The sequence below is a fragment of the Halichoerus grypus genome, chromosome 1, assembly GCF_964656455.1.
Source record: "Halichoerus grypus chromosome 1, mHalGry1.hap1.1, whole genome shotgun sequence".
NCBI classification, from domain to species: Eukaryota; Metazoa; Chordata; class Mammalia; order Carnivora; family Phocidae; genus Halichoerus; species Halichoerus grypus.
This window is the reverse complement of record NC_135712.1, coordinates 23,727,119-23,742,868: the sequence shown is the minus strand read 5'-3', so window position 1 is coordinate 23,742,868 and position 15,750 is coordinate 23,727,119. Positions and strand designations below refer to the sequence as shown.

The following is a 15,750-nucleotide window of genomic DNA, read 5'->3' as shown; positions in this document are numbered from 1 at the left end:
ATTGAATTATAACAATCTTCTTATCTTTCTGGGTATCCATGTTGTTTAAAGACTGGAAGTTAAATTTTTAAAAGTGGGCAGAAGTTTGTGTCTAGAACATTACATTTTCACTGAAATAGTCATCGCTTTTGTAATGCTAGTAAAGTACAATCAATGATAAATGTCAAAATCATAAGTGAATAAACTGTGTTCTGTATAAGAGTTGAGAAACGGAGAAAAATCTACTTTGGAGTGGTAAAAAAGAAAAGAAAAGAAAAATTATGATGGCTCTTCTCTAGGGAGTATACTCTAAAGATAAATGGCAAAAGGTGTACATTAAAGGGCCAAATTTAAAAAGAATAGAATAAAGTGGAATATTTTCATTTGTTTTCTACTTTTTTCAATCAGTGTTTTACTGAGCAAGATTAAAAGTACCATTTAAAATTACAGTAAGACTGTTGTAAGGAGATGTGACAGTGGGAATGTCTGAATGAGAGGAAAGTGAAATAAAATGAAATTGAACGCTAAGCAAAGGTTGTCAAAGTGTATGAGAGCTTACGTGTGTCAAGAACTTTGTAGTATCATAGTTAACCTTCGCGTCAGTATTCTACTATAGGGCATTATTACCCCTCTTTTCAAAGGAACAACAGCAGCAAAAATAAAAAGCAGTCAAGTACTTTGCAAAAGCTGTATAACTAACTTACAATACTAACGCCAAGTGCTTGCTTATTCCCTGGCTTTCCTCATTCCCACTCCTGGATAAATGAGGTGAAGAACGTTGCAGCATCTGCATTTGATGAAGTAGTGTTTGGCTGTGATACTGAATTCAGCTGGGAAAAGTTGTAGGGCAAAAAAATGTGTAATAAACTAAGAGATTTTGGAAGACTGGTCAAAGGTCTCTGGATTCGTTGAATTTTTAGTCTTGGCTAAATTGTGGCTGAGCAAGCACTAATGTGCGGGAGTTCAACTGGGGTTAAAAAGGATCTTGTGGGGCGCCATCAGGGGAGCTCAAAGGCACAATTCCTCAAGAACCTGTGTGACTAAGAACCTGGATTCATACAGTTAACCAGCAAAAAGAACTTTTAGAAATGTGTTGGGAGAAGTACAATTAGGTCACATTGGGATTGCGAAGTTACAAAAGGCAAAGACACTGTTCCAGGGACCTGCCATCTGTAGGTCATGTTGACCTTCCGGCTCAAGGGCCCTCATTATGTGTATGCATTGTGAATACATTCTGAACAGTCGGCTGGAGAAGGGTTTGAGGAAAACCAGCTCCTCTCAATTTTTTACCGAGTCATTAGAGAAACTGGGTGATTGCAAAATATGATAGAAGAAATAATTCTAGTAGAAGGTTAGACATTTTAAATTAAAAAGTTTCTAAAGAAATAGAGGAGACTCAAGGTCATTGCCAGGATGCAAGATGTGGTTGACACAGAGATGTGGGGCCCAGATGTCCCTGTAAGAGAGTACTTGCTGCCAATTCTGGGAAGTCACTCAATAGACTCCAGCTGTCAGTTCCTTTAAGGACCTTATCTCTGCTGCAGAAAGCTAACTTTCCAAGGCCACATCCTTTCTGAGCAGCCTGCATTGAGTAACTTTTCAAGTAGGGGGTATAAAGGATTGGCAGTGTCAGCTCAATGTGGGCACCCTGACAAGCAGTCTTCACCCCAGAGCTTCCCATGGGATGGGCCTAGGCTTTGTCAAGACTGTAAATGCAATTTCATGCCTTCTCCTGCCAAATCCTGAGTCAGCATCCTTCTCTTCACAGGTGTTGATTCTTATTAAATATTTTGCACCCCAAACTCCATCTCAAAATCTGCCTCTGGAAAATCCAACTTGTAAAATCAAGGTTAGTAGATCACATAATGTGTTTCCTAAAAGGAAAGAGAGAGAGAGAGAGAGATACATTTAACCATTAGTGATATACATTGTTTTCAGGAAAAGGTTAATCTTGGAAAAATAAGAATCCAAGCCGCACTGATTTATGAAAATCTGAGAAAATGTCTGGTCCTTTTCAGTGATAGAAACATCAAGACTTGAAAGAGAAGACCAGAAGTCAATCTCAAATCTGCCATTTCAGTTGCATGGCCTAGGGCAAGTCTCTTATCTCACTGAGCTCCAATTTCTTCTTTGGTAGAATGGTCCATTACTTAAGTAACCAGACTATTTTTTTTTTTTCCCCTTGAAGCATTTAGTATTCTACCTCCTCTGTTCAGATAGCCTTTGTTCATTGCACTAGAATGTCCCAGCAACTAGAAAAAAAGATTGGTACTCAATAATGATTGAGATGAATTGTACAGAAGGCATGACTTATTAAATCAACTTATCAATACTTCTACTGTACTTCTGAAAACAAAGCTTCTCCCAAAATTTCTCAACTTCACCTGAAATAATTTTGAAATTTTTGTTGAAGGACTTTTAGTGTATAAATGAACTTTTTTCTTCCAATGTAATTTAGGTCATTGAAACAGAATTATAATGATATCTCTAAATAGAGATTATTTAGAAGCTACAGAAAGTATTACAACTCTCAATGCAAAACTACTGAAAATCTCACAAGGCTTCTTCCTTTAAGATATACATGAAGGGTCACCCAGAGCATGATGACTCTTTCAAGCTTCCTGAATAAATTGACAGTTCCCTTCTTTGTCCATCCAGTGTATGTATGCCTATTTCTTAAAGGGTACGTGAGATGCATAATATTTCATTGCTTTCATATTTATTTCTCCCCTAGACTATGGGACCTTCAAAGCAATGACCACTTGGCCTGCATATCCCCAGCAGCTTTCACGTGTTTGACATGTAGTATTTACAAAATGAGAGCGAGGTAATGGTAAGTTGGTTATGAGTTATGCATATCCAATAAGCAACATGTGGCTTGCAAATTGTTCTTAGCTGAGTTTCTTTTAAAAGTCCTTTAAAAGTTCCTTTAAAAGATGGAGAGGGAGAAGATGGAGAATTACTCCCTTTCCACATTCCAGCCACAAAAGAATGGTTAAGAATGGTTAAACTATCTAAACTGGTACAGAGCATAGGTCATTACATATTTGTGCACAAATTCCGATCCCATGAAACTTTTCTGAACTTTAAGGACTTTGTCTTTACAATGGGTTTAGTAATCTTTGTCTCACAAAGTGGTTTTATTTATTTATTTTTAAAAGATTTTATTTATTTATATGTCAGAGAGATAGAGAAAGCACAAGCAGGGGGAATGGCAGGCAAAGGGAGAAGCAGGCTCCCTGTTGAGCAGGGAGCCAGAGGCGGAACTTGATTCCAGGACCCCGGGACCATGACCTGAGATGAAGGTAGACACTTAGGCGACTGAGCCACCCAGGCACCCCTCACAAAATGGTTTTAAAGAATAACTGATATTTACATATGCAAAGTCCTAATATGATGCCTAGCATATAGTCAATATTCCATGCAATTATTTCTCTTATCATCCGAAAAATTAAATAAATAAGCTGTTTCATGTGATGAGTTTTGTCCAGATCACTAGAAGATGTTTGTAGCTACTAAGATCACTTTGCAATAGAGTCTTCGATTCTAGATAGTAACTCCCACATAGAATTTTTTGGCTCTCAGAATTTTAGGCAATTTATTGAAACTCTGATGTTTGTCACATCATAGAAGCTAGGACCTGGACTTCTTCCATGCAGCTCAAACATAGATATTATAATCAAAACTTATAAAATAAAAAATGCTTCTCTCACTGTACCATTTTCCAACCTCTGCTTATTTTAACTCCTGCCAACAAAATGGTTAACAAGCCTGCCACCACAAAGTTAGACCTTAATTCAGAAATAATTGTCTTCAAAATTTCTTATCCTCTCACTGTGCATTCTTTGTATCTTCTATCAATAATGATACATCTCTAAAGTTGTCATAGTAAGATTGACTTCATAGGAATTTGTGAGAACTAATGAAGCAATGGGTTTAAAGTTCTTAATAAAGTAATACTTTAGTACATTTCATCTGTATCCTTAAATGCTATGGTACTGTTACTAGGAAATATTTAGCTATCCTTCTCAATCTTTGAATAGACAAATACTAAATTACAAATACTCTACATACTAGTTTAAGGAAAATCAATAGTACAATAGTAACACAGAATTTTATTTAAAAAAATACCTAGATTCATATTAGCTACTTCTGTGAGACACTTTCATGTTATCCTCTTCTCCCATCTTTGTACCCAAATATTTGTTAGTTTGAGTATAATGAAATGCATAATTATACAACATGGTTTTACCTCCCAATATATACAACTCAACCAAAAATCTGGAACATATCCCCTAAATGTGACCTAAATACTCCATGAAATAAGGTTTTGATGACTAACTGGCAGGGATATTGTGCTGAAAGTTTCTACATCATCATCAGTTGAAACTAAGTAAAATCTTCAAAGAACTTTTTTTGTCTTATGCTATTCAAAAACTTTTGTGACTCTGTAGGTCACAAAATACATTTTAATTTATTTTTTAAGAGATTTTATTTATTTTATTTTAGAGAGAGAGCGAGAGCAGGGGGAGGGACAGAGGGAGAGAATCTCAAACAGACTCTACGCTGAACATGGAGTCAGATGCAGGGCTCAATCTCATGACCCTGAGATCATGACCTGAGCCGAAACCAAGAGTCAGATGCTTAACCAACTGAGCCACGCAGGTGCCCCACAAAATACATTTTAAATACTTATAATACATGAATACATTATAGAACATACAGAAGCAGCCTTATTATGTTCTTACATAATTGGAGTTGGTAATTAGTTTATTCATCAGCAAATCAGTTAACATGGAGACTCATAAGACAGATGCATATGTTGTCTATCTAGTTAGTACCTCTATTCATTTACTGTCTAAAGTTTTTAAATGGTTTCAAGGTTATACAATCTTTCTTTAATAAATCACACTCATATTATGTTGATTAAAAGTTTAAATAAGAAATTAGACAAATAGGAAATAACGAAAAAGCAAGGATTTTTTAAAACATCTGGATATTCAGTAAATTTTATAAATTTCACAGTTGCCTTGTCTAATTCTAACATGACAACTGATTAAATCACTCACCTTTTTCAAGTTAACCATTTATTTTATTTTCAATAGAATAAAATAAATGACTATTTGCAAACATTTTTCATTAGTTTATTAAATTATTCATTTAAATTAGTAATTACAAGAACGGGGCAGTGAAAATGTGGATTAATCCTAATGGCTACCTCGCTGCCACCTAGTGGAGAGAGCTTTCATAGCAAGTAGGTACTACCATGTGCAACATCTACACGGGGAATTTATTAAAACAGTACCTATTTGTATATAAGAAGTACTCTCCTTTCCTTTTTTTTTGTTTTTGTTTTTGTTTAATAGATGTGAATCCCGTAGTTTTATTTTGACGTAATGACTCAATTCATAGTTTGGATGATGTTCCCATAATTAAATAAGACTTCAGAGAGGACATATTTTTTTTTTTCCATAGCAGTAAATAAAGTTAAAAAAAAAAAAAAGAATAGTGAATCCACCTTCCTTAAAAGTCTCTTCTCCAAGTAGGTATAAAACAGATGCTTATAACTTCATTTTAATATTCACAGTCATGCCACCTGATAGCCATGATCTCCGTAATACAGATGAGGGAACTGAAGACTTATGCTCAAAGATCCCTTGAAATAATTTGTAGAAAGATTATTATAAAGTAAATGGAATATTTTGAGTGACTTTGTTGAATATAAGGACAGTAAATTAAAAAAAAAGAGAAAGAGAGAGATAGTAAATTTCCTCTTTAGGTCCATGGTCTCTGCTCTTGAGATAGTCTTTCTTACATTCAGTTCTCTCTGCCTTTTATCTCTAACTGACAAATGTTCCTCCAAGTCCCATACTCAGTATCAGCTCTCATATATTTCCTTCAATCTCTACAGCCTTAACAGCAGCTAAATTACATTACTTGGGTTAGGTTAAATTATATCTTTATTCATACAATACATGTTGATTTTTTTCCAGAAATGGTTGCCATTTTTGAGTATTATATACAGTTTAATCTCCTCTAAATTGCTGAAAGCCAATCTGAAAATCTGGAAGGATTTCAGCATGGTCATGTGTGTGTATATAATAGGCAGAGACAGAAAGATGTGCCTGAATTGCCTAAATTGTCTAAATTTAAGGCATTTTTTGATAAAGAAATCAAAGGCATATAATCAAAAGTTAAAAATTGTAGATAAAATCTACTCTTTACACAGTTTAATATGCAAAAACTACATTTAAAAAAATACAGTTTCAATCTAAGGATATATCACTTGTAGTGTACAAGTGAACAGCCTTAAAAGATGGAGAAGTTTACCAAGAAGAGCATAAGATTGATTATGAAACTTTCTGGATTCTGTTCCTAGCTCTGTTGTTGCTTGACTTTGGCAAAATCTAAAATATAGTCAACTTTCATTTACTTCATGCATATGAACTAAATTAAATGATTCCCCTCCCACCCATATGGTGGACTTTCTGCACAGATGCAGTGAGTATTACATGCCGAGCAAAATCCCAGCTGTAAACTGAAAACGGTGCTTTCATTTATTTTCTATTGTTTTTAGTTTTTTGAAAACAAGCTTAAGAAGCAAATGAAAAACAGAAAACAGAGCCAGAGTACTGGCTAGGTCCACAATTTAATGATGAAAAGATAGAAAGGGCTGGAAACTGAAAAGAAAAAATACAAAACATTTAAAATATAAAGAATGTTGAAAATGGGGAAACTCACATTATTTGCAAGCTTCTTAAAATGTATATTCTTCAAAAAATGTCCTGCAAAAGAAAGATTCAGAAGCCCCAAATGTCCTCCAAAATTCTATTGAAGAAAATATGTTCTGAGAGAAAATCTTGTGCTCCATTTTCTTTCAAGGAGTGTAAAAATCTGAAAGCAGGGTAAGGAATCTGTGGTACCTCAAATGTGTATCAATTAGTACTCAATTAAGGCCATGGGCAATTGTCAGCTTTAATATTAAGTTCTAGAAGAGGTAGGTTTAAAATAAAATCAACTCTTTACAGTAACTCAAGGCTTTAGCTATTCTTATGAGGAATTTCTGTGTTCTTTGGTTTCAGATCTCTATATGTGTCTCAGTAGAGAACCACTTTTACAATTCTTCAGGCTAAAAGCCAACCTGAAAATCTGGAAGGATTCAGCATAGTCATGTGTGTGTGTATAATAGGCAGAGACAGAAAGATGTGCCTGAATATGCATGTGAGTTTTATAAGATGCTGCAAACAAAAACTCTATCGTTCAGTATCACTATTTCAGTAAAACCTTTTCTCCAGCTATGTATTTAGTGCTCTCACTGACACAATCTATTTTACCTCTGTCTCCATGTCTATCCGTATCTCTGTCATTTCTGTTTCTCCTCTTAGCTGAAGCTGTGTCAGTAGGCCTAGAGTAATTTATGGTATTGGCAAATAGTCTGGCCTCTAGACCTTTAGGAAACTTTATTTACCTTGGGATATTTCATCAGCTTATAATAATGCAACTTGGATGAAATGAATAAAATTTCAGAAAAGTTCGTATTTCTCCCAAGTTCAACTTCAAAGTTTATTATAATAGCACTTAGTAAAGATTAGGCAAAATTAACAAAAAAGTTATGAACTTTGTTGATTATTCTTTTGGGTCTCATAAAATGGATGTTTAGTATCATATGATATATCTTACCAATTCCTTCCTACAAAAATTTTATCTATCCAAATTGCCCACATTTCAGAATGAAAAACCTTACATATTCTTGCAAATGTCCAGCATCTTCATATCGAATAACAAACATTAGAAGTACATAAATTATATATAGAAAATCTTGTTAAAAAAATCTGCTATTTTTAGCTACACGTTAGCCACAAATAGAGACCGAAAATATATTCTAAGTTAATAAAGGGATGCTGTATATCACTGAATTGCATTGAGCATACGTAAGTAAAGTAGTGTCAGAAGTTGTCAACATTACTGTTCTGGTTTTCTCTCACTGTGTAGATAACCACCTCGAGAGTTATGGCTTTACAACAACAGTTATTTACTTTGATCACAGATCTACAGTTCTCCAGGGCTAGGGTGGGATGGATCCTCTTTACTTTATAAATATTACAAAGTAATATTTGGGGTGGCTAGACTTCCAGGATGATTTGCTCATATGGCTGCTGGCTGAGTCAGAGCTGCCAGCCATGGATCTCAGCTCCCTTCCTGATGGGTCTCCTTGAAGTGGGGCTCTTCTTAGGATATGGTGGGTTTAAGAGAGATATTTCCAAAAGACATGAAGTGGGGATTGTTACTTTTCTAAGGCCTGAGCCTAGAAGCTGCCATGGTATTATTCTGATGTATATGCTATCTGTCAAAGCAGTCATACAAACCTCCCACATTCAAGGAGAAGGAACATCAACTCCACCTCTGGGTAGAAAAGTGTCAAGAATTTATGGCCAGCTTTAATTTTCCACAAAAATACGTAAGGCAGCTTAAATGGAAAACCGATGAGCCAGATTGGAAATACACACTAATTTCAGACGTTTATTCTTCAAACTGTGTTCCTAGTTAGTACATTCCAATTTTATGTGAGTATAACATTTTTTAAGTGTCTCCAAAGTACACAAGCATCTTTGTGAATAACTGACTTTGGATAAATTCAACAATTTTGAATACCTTAAAGACATTTTATATATAAAAAAGATACAGTTTATCTTCTCTACATATCCCTCACTATTTTGTTAATACAAATTCAATTAAATATAGTCAATATAGTTATGATTGACCTATTAAATTATAGCTAAATTACTTAGCATTTTAATAACTAGTGGTTTCTGGCACCTAACATTCACATAGTTGTAAATGTTATAAGTTTTATTTACTAATATTAGAACCTATAACTGTTATAATGATCATCACTTTTAAGTACCTAGACCATCACATTTTTAATGTGTCCTTCTTAATTTAATAAATCAAAAGAAAATCCAAAGTAAAATACAATTAATATGTAGTTCTTACCCAGCAAGACTCAAAGCTAACCATTGTCATTGCTTCTAAAATTTAAAGTATATGCTTCTTTAAATTGTTTCTGAAAAGAAGTGTATTTATTTTACAGACTGACATCTGACTATCAAAAATACTGTGGTAGGCCATAATCAGGGCCACCTTAAGCCCAAATGGGGCAGAAGGAATCATTTTACTGAAGAATGAAACTCTGGCAGGGAGGCATTGCTTTTTAGGAGAGATGGAGTCCCTGATTAGCTGAAAGTGATAACAGGCAGCAAGCCCATTGTTTTTCTGACCTGATTAATTTTTCATTCTACATGGGATATATCATTCAACAACGACCTTCACCCGGTGTCAGGAAGGTACTTGGAAAGCACCAGGAGCTGTTTCCCACACATACATCCTCATCTTGTATATCTTTTATATTTCTTATCTGCCAGGACAGTGGTCAACCAAAGTGACGGCAACTTTTGCTGAGTCTGAGTTGTCATTCTTGTCAGTCTTTGAATCCTGATTAGGCTTTGTAGCCTAGCTCATAACTGACAGAGCTGTCAAAGGCAAATATTCCATACTCGAGAAAGAATTTGATGCTGTGAGAAACAAGAGAACTTCAGAGGTCATGTTTTAATAATCAAAGGGCAAATATTTCCTCTAGTCTCAAGACTACCTCTGAAATACGTTTCCTTGGGTACATACAAAAAACAATATACTTACTTGAATCATCAACTTGAATCTTTAAAGTGGAAGAGATACCCAATACTAGCAATTATTATACACATACTCTACAAAGAGGAAACTACTGAGTAGTGTAAGAGTTTGCCTTAGCCACACAGCTCATTAGAGGCAGAGCAAGAATTGGGACCCAGGTTTCTAGGCCTCCAGCTTAGAGTTTTCTATATAGTTATCATAAGTTGGGATTTTCTACTAAAATATGTTATCAGTATAAATGATGTGACGGACTATTTTAAATCTTTACTGTATTAGCAACTGTATAAGGAAGTGTCTTTGTTGATTACTAATATTACCCTGAAAAAGCAGTATAATTATGAAAGGAAGCATGGAGCAGATATCTGGCTAAGACGATAGACAGAATGCTGGGTTTCTGCTACTGAGACATACAAGTGCTAATATGATATATGAACAATATGTATAATATGTAATATATTTAGATATGGAGAGAGAGAAGCTTGATATTGACAAAGGGAATGTTCAGGTCACCTAGTAGCAAATGAGGAAAAGGGGCAGAAGCTGTGTGGTGTGTGCATAAGGTGACCGGGTTTGCCTGGGATGTCCTAGGGTATTGTCTGTTGTGCTGCCATAATTAATAGTACCACCTGGAAAGTGATGGTGGATACAAGAGCATGACCGTGACAAAACCAAAAGAAATCATCCTATCTGTGAATGGGGAAAAACACTGCTGACTATTACCAGAAAGCTGGCTGAAGTGACAGATTATGAATTGAAAGAGTCATTTGTGGCTAAACAGAAACCTAAGTCTGAACTCCAAAGTTTCTGATGACAGATCTTCTATTTAAAAACCTAACATGAAAATTGTTCTAACATCAAGAGTTTCCATAAGACCTTGTTATCAGTCTTGATTCCATTGGGAAAACGAAGTTCCTTTAATGAAATGATTGGTTTAATGAGTGCATTGGAATTACATGATTGTAGGGAGAGATAGGGGAGCTGCCATCAGAGGAAATGTCACCAAATACAAGGCCATTGCAGGTGGGAAGGAAGCACAGCAAAACTCAAAATCTTCATCTTAAGCACTCAATCGGTTGGTTCTCAAGAGCTGGCATGAAAGGTAGAGAGCTCTTCTTGACTGGCTCATCAACAGCACCAAAACGGGAGTTTCTCACATTCTTGCTGAGAAGCTCCCTGTGACTGCAGTCTGCCCATAACTGTGGAAGAAAATACCTTCTAAATATTATATGAACTCTCTTATTGGTGAACTATAACTCAGGGCTTCTAGAAAAAAGTAGTTCCCTGCTTCTCCTCCACAGTGAAGAGGAAACTACAAAAAGGGTGTGCAGTTGATGCTCATTTAACCCTGGAAATTGGCACAGGGCCCAGGAGAGTTGAATGCACTCCAGTCCCCCCAGATGCTTCTAGAACCTAGGGAACACATTGTCTCCTTCTGAAGACAATGCCTTTAAAGAAGGGCTCAGGCAGAATATCAAAAAGCATGGGAATTAATCCTTTCCTCTAAAAGTGAATTAGGAGAATAAAAGGGAAAATCCATAGCCAGAATCTAGAGATTTAGGACAATCTGAAATTTATTTTACAATACAGTTAAATTATTCAGAGAGATTAAAAAAGAAATAGATTTCATAATGGGCCGAGGACATTTTTAAAAATACATAAATTCCAGAAATAAATAACATTGGTGTTTAAATTAAAAAAAGTGATATATTAGAGAGTTAATAAGTTACTTGTTGTTTAATTGATTATTTGGTCAGTAGATCTGAGGAAAATATCAAAAATATATCACAGTGAGTTTAAAGATGAAGACTGAGTTAAGCAGACAGGATAGAACCTGGATATATGTCTTTAAAGGAACACTAGAAATTGGAGGAAAGAGATAAGGAAGAGAGGCTATACTTTAATAGGAAGTGAATTAATTTTTTTCCAGAAATATAGAAAGATGTGCTCTCAAACTGAAAGACCACCATGAGTTCTGAGTAGGACAAGTAATCTTCACTCTGAAAACATCAAGAATAGAGAAATACTTTTTACTTCTATAGGTATATAGGAATTATGGTAACAATTGAATAATTTTAAGATATATATTAACATGTAAAAGTCCCTTCCAACTCTATTGACTAACAATTTGATCATAATCAAATAGTCTTTTTAGTCTTAGTTTACACATTTGGAAAGTGGGAAGAGTACCATTATTTTTACCTACATCAGTGGGATATGCTCAATAAAAAAGAAAGCATACTATCTTGAAGTTAAGAAATTGTAGAGGAATATGTAGATATGAGCTGCTTATGTCCATCACTGATTTGCAACCTTACTGTGCCGTTATTTATCTTTCATTCATTTAATCATTGCTTCAAATATCAAAATGTTTATCAGTATGAAAAAAATAAAATTGTGAAAGGTGTTGGAATGTGATGACAGTTATTTAGGGATGAAAGTTGTAAGACAGTGGGTGAATGACAATTTGTTTAAAATTTTCATTTCCACTAAAGCATCATAACTGTATTTAAATGATGCTATTATATGGATTAAAATGTTGTATGGAGGGTACTAGTTCAAGATCAAAAACTGCTTTCAAGTATAAGAATTACCAGTGATGAAGACTGATGGTTTCAGGTTATCCTGACCTTCTCAGAATTACATCTAAACAGACAAGTCCTCCAGCTTTGGAGACACTATATTAAATTGTCACTTTTCAAGATCAAACCGAGTTATATGGAGGTGAATATGTGGAATATTAACTGTATTAATCTAAGCATTTACTAATGGTTTAATGTTAAGAAAGAATGATGAATTGGAAATTAAACATAAATCTTTCTGCTCCATTAAAGTACTTGTATAAGCCATCTTAAATCTCCAGGACCTGGCATTTAGCAGTAAATCAATAAATAAAATAAGTAGCAGCAAACTTGAGATTTTAAAAATAGAAGATGGAAAGAAAAAATTGGTTTTGGTTTTACTTTTGCTTTTTTTACAATGCATATTGCAAAGTGAAACTTCAAAGATATTTTGTAAAGTAAAGTATATAGTATTTGTAGAAAATAATTCAGAAAAATAATCAGTGTATAAAATAAACATTTCCTCAAAGAATAGATTCCTTTAAAACCAAATTATTTTATTCAAACATAGAATGAATCTTCATAATGAAAACAGCTGTCTATATAAGTCTTTTTTTAATGGAAAGCCCTCAGTACCTTTTTCCCCAAAGAAGTTAAAATAAATTGGGGCCACCTTAATCAAGGTTATGACTTCCTTGAGGCTTATCTTCTGACAATCATTTTCTACAATCATTTTCTTTTCTGTTAGCAACTATTGTCTGGGGCTTTTCTGCTTCCGTCACAGTCCCTGTCTGTAAGTCAAAAAAAAAAAAAAAATCTGATATCCAATTATTTGCACTTTTTTTTAATAGCCTAAACTCAATTAGAATTGATTCACAATTAGGTATAAATTCATTATAGCTTCTAAATTTCTGGTTACAGGTGGCAGTCTAATTAGAGTGAGCAGTAACTGTGATGTCTGACTTCAGTTGGCAAGCAGTGAGAATGGGGGACTAGAGAGGAGAGAGGAAGGCAGATCCTGAGAGGTGGTATCATGCAGAAGGAATGGATATTTCTCCCTGCCTGGACATCCCACCCAGCAGCAGGGCTAACTTGCTTCTCTTCTCACTACAAACAACACAAAGCAGTCAATATTTCCTAGCTCCTACACGATTTGCTCATAAATAAGCAATATTCAGTGCTGGTTTTCTAAAATATCAACAAAACAAGTTGATGAGACAAACCTGGATTCATTTCTTGCCATGGTAAAGAGCACCACCTTGACAGAAGCAGAAGAGCACTTAATGAGATTTTAAAGTCTCGTATAAGGTGAATCATTCAGTGGGGAGGCTTGGTTAAGATTGGGTAGAACCATAACAACATTGGTTAGGATTGTGCACATAGGGAGGAGAGAATTTTGAGGTGAGTATTACAAAGGGTCTTCACATTCAGGAAGATCTGAGAATGAAAAATGAAATTATTTGCAATTTTCACCTTCTGGGGCAAGAGTTTTCTGCAATACTAAAATTAAGTCCATGAAGTCAGTGTAGGAGTGAAGGCCTGTTAATGTAGACCATAAGCTGTGTGAATGTAGTCTCCATTCTCAGCAGGGAATCCCAGCAAAACAGTATGGAGACTGATGAAGCAAGACAGGAAAGCAGACACTAGAACAGAGAAAACAACAGGCTCAATGAAGAGAAACATTTTAACACAAAGAAACAAAACTATAAGATTGGATTTTAAAGTAAGACTTTAAACATACATACACATACAAATTGAGTAACACCATAAAATAAAAATAAAAAAAACCCCTCAATACATAGATTAAATTGCAAAGTGGGTTCTGCTCAAAAGTTAATAAGCACGTGGAGTCAACATTGAGGATTGTTCTCAAAAGGAAAAGGGGCTGGAATGTATAAAGAAAGAGGTACGAGACTTAAGGAAATCATGTAAGTTCCAACATCCAAATTGAAGGAGCTCCAAAAAGAGAAAACACAGAGAATATTGAGAAATCAATGATATAAAAATCAGTCTCACCTGAGAATGTCTCAAGACAGAATTAATTATGCATTTCCATTCTAATGAAATTTTTTAAAGATTTATTTACTTATTTATTAGAGAGAGAGAGAGAGAGAGAGAGAGAGTGGGGGGGAGGGGCAGAGGGAGAGAATCTTCAAGCAGATCCCCTGCTGAGCACAGTCAGATGCAGGGCTCAATCTCAGGACCTGAGATCATGACCTGAGTGGAAACCAAGAGTTGGATGCTTAACTGACTGAGCCACACAGGCACCCCTGAAATATTTTGTTTTTAATATGAAATAAAAAGAAAACGTTTATGCTTCACAAAGCAAGGCTCTGCTACTGCAAAAAGCAGGAAAATATTTGAGGGGCTGAGGATCCTGTGAAATCACACTCTTGACAGTTCTAGAAAATGTCTTTTGTTTATGCATTGTGCAGTATCCTGTGTCGGAGATGGTCTGCCCTAGGATAGAGGCCTCTTTTTCTTCAACATTCCTTTGAGGCCATGATTGCTGGGAAGTTTTTAATGTCTGAGTGACCATGAGTGATCAGAAGTTTTTAGGATGAAAAGTTTATAGCCTTCTTACATTACCTGGAATTCTCTTTCTTGTAACTGGCACAAAGTAGACTGATGGTGGCTCACTTGTCTCCAGACTACTTAGCTTCTTTGACTGAATCCCAATCCAGTCAAAGATTATTTGCTGAGTCATTTGGTGGAATTATTTTAGCTAATTTTATAACAATTTCCTACCCACATCCATGTTTCCTGTTACCACAAAATAATTGTTCCATATCTTTTATTTCTACATTTGGATGTAAAATTCCTTGAAAAGGGTGCTATCAAAATGAATCCATTTTATTAAGAAAGGTATTCATGTTCCTTCAGAGTGGTTATTCAGAAAAATAAGTGCCACCTGTCAACTGCTCATCACAAATGACACAAGATAGTTATAATGCTATTGTGGACCAGGAGCCACAATTTCATCTTTGAGCAGGTAAAGAAAATCCTTACTGAAATCATGTTTTATTATGAGCTGCAGTCTCTCTTTAGATTCATAAAGATTGTTAGTTATGTTCACAGAAAAAAGAGAAGCATCCTGCCTTGCTCCAGTACCCACCATTAAAGCCAGGCTTACATGACACCTACTAATTTTGATCTGAATGAAAGCATCTCATTTTATTCATTTTATTTTTCAGTACTAGCATAACACCCCTCTTCATACACTTTATCATAGAGGCTACATACTAAAGGGAATGAAGGTGCCGTGTTTCCATTTTCTCTTCATCATTGTCAAACAAAAAAACAAATGTGGATTTAGTAAGCAGAGACTTGACTTGAAAGGATTATTCCAAGGGTAAAAAGGACTCTTGTAAGAGCGGAGAGGAAGAATTTCAATAATGAGAACACTCTGATCATAAGATCTTAGAGTGTCTCAAAGATTATAGGCAAAGAGAGATTTTCTGTTCTAGAGAGTGGTGAACAAGGCTAAAAGAACCATGTCGGGGAAGTGGGATGAAAGAGAAGC

At 35.1% G+C, this 15,750-nt stretch overlaps 1 long non-coding RNA gene across 1 annotated transcript in view; it reads left to right on the top strand.

The window, feature by feature from the left end:
- LOC144379262 (uncharacterized) overlaps window positions 1–7,179 on the top strand; it is a 218,607-nt gene extending 211,428 nt beyond the window's left edge. The window contains exons 3-4 of the long non-coding RNA XR_013441969.1: window positions 2,714–2,812; window positions 7,062–7,179. This is a non-coding gene — a long non-coding RNA (uncharacterized LOC144379262). The remainder of the gene's footprint in view (window positions 1–2,713; window positions 2,813–7,061) is intronic.
- Window positions 7,180–15,750: the final 8,571 nt, after the last annotated feature.